This window comes from Lipotes vexillifer, unplaced genomic scaffold (genome assembly GCF_000442215.2).
Source record: "Lipotes vexillifer unplaced genomic scaffold, Lipotes_vexillifer_v1.1 scaffold773, whole genome shotgun sequence".
Taxonomy (NCBI): domain Eukaryota; kingdom Metazoa; phylum Chordata; class Mammalia; order Artiodactyla; family Lipotidae; genus Lipotes; species Lipotes vexillifer.
Genome location: NW_006786767.1, coordinates 83,540 through 85,565, shown reverse-complemented (window position 1 = coordinate 85,565; position 2,026 = coordinate 83,540).

The following is a 2,026-nucleotide window of genomic DNA, read 5'->3' as shown; positions in this document are numbered from 1 at the left end:
GGGGGGCGGAGCTCTGCCTCTCTATTTATAGCCTAGTCTCTGAGGGTGGGGGCGTCGGGCACCAAACCGTTACCCCACTCATGCATACATAAACCCTCAAAAGCTAGAGGCTCCAATCCTGACTTCCCTTGCTTAGCCGACCTCCCCTCAGTCACAACAAACCTAAGTGTTCCTTAGGAGACTCCTCCGCGACCCAGACTGGGACCATCCTAGTTCTTCGTTGAGCTTCAGCAGATCCCCATTCTCCGAGCTTGGTGTGTTGATGCGCGCCTGTGCGCCAGATCTGACCTGCCACACACAGCACATGGCACACTGTGCAGAGGGGTGGAGAGAGGCGATGGCGATCCACAGCCGGGGTCCTTACTGTGCAGAGCGAGGCAAGAGTTGTGGCTGCCTTCTCGTAGTTTAAATGTCAGGGGGAGCTGGAGTCACACAGCGATACATCTTCATTCCACCTCCCCCAAAACGGAACATGTACCACAAATAAACTTGGACCTCAGCTCCCTTGTACAGACCTCTTAGATAAGTATGAGGAGGTTGGATATCTGGGATCATTTTTAGATACAGCAAGGGGCATTCCCAGTTGTCTCCTCTCCATATTCTAGGAGGGGTGGGAAGGAGAGAGATAGAAAAGGGGCAGAGAAGAGTGAACCTTGTAACACATCCTCTCTCACTGCATCTCTTTACTCTCCGTCTTAGAATCATTATTTTTCCATCTCGCTTAAAGGTCTCAGTTTGAATCGCTCCTTAAAGTCTTCTTCTCCCTGTCTGTAGCAGTCGGTTTCTCTCACTGTCTGTCTCTGCCTCTCCTCACCATCTGCCCTGTCTCCATGGTTACCATAGCTTCCATCTGCATATTTTAGGAATGAGTTTGTGTCCAGCTGGAAGGCATCAGGGGGAGTGGGAGGGGGAGTGAGGAAAAAAATCCTAAGGATTTGGAAAACTCACCTGAGGTAATTCAGAGGCTGGAGGCCACCAGACACAAGATACAATGTTCCTGGAGAAGGGGGAGAGAGAAATATTTGCAGGGAAGCTACCCATTTTTACTAGCTGCCATTTATTGGAAACCAACCATGTGCCAAGTACTTTACATACATTATCTCCAATCCTCACAACAACACTATAAAGTAGGAATTATTTTCTTGTTATAGATGAAGAAACTGAGACTTAGTAAAGTTAAGCAAGTTCTCCAAATCCTCACAGCTCTGTTTCTGTCCTATTCCAAAGACTTGGTGCTTGCCACTCCACCTACAGCCTTCCCAGTCCAGAGGCTTCACTCCCAGGGCCATTTTCTCTGACGTCTGGGTTATTGTTCTTGACTAACTCCTAGATTCTATCTCTACTCTGAACTCTTTCCCTCTGTTTGTTTTTTGCGAAAGTGGGACTCCTCCTCCCACCGTGCCCCCTTTTACCAAGGGCTAGGAGGAACTGGAAGGCAGTGGGAAATGCAGGAAACACTGGATTCCTTCCCTGTCTCCTCAACTCTGGTTATCTGATTCCTAATCCTTCCTTTCCCAAACCCTCTTTCCATCTTCTCACAGACATGGCAGCAACCCACAGGAAAACATTTTTCTAGAAAAGAAATATTCATTGGTGGTGCTGGAGGGAGGCAGTGCAGGATTGAAGGGAAGGTTGGAGTAACGGAGAGGCCCAGTGTGAAGACAAGAGTCACAAAAAGAACGACCCCTAAGAAGCAGGTTTCACAGAGGTTCATTTCTCTGTGGAAGCTCCCTCAACAGAGTCCCTCGGTGAGATGTGAGAGTCAGGTTCCCTCTGTGAACTGTCGCTAGCCAGGCGGATCCTCCATCTGAGATGAGGTGTGAAATGACTGACCCCTGGTTGATTCTGCAACTCCATCTCTCTCCTCACCCGGCTTCTCTAGCCTGAGTTCCGGCGAACTCTCTCCCTCCCTCCCCTCCTCAGCGTCAAGTGGGCGGACCTCCCTCCTTGGCTTCTCCAAGATTGGCCGGGAGAACTCACCAATGGGGAGCTCTGGGAGGCGGACCTAGAACGCCAACAGCTTGAG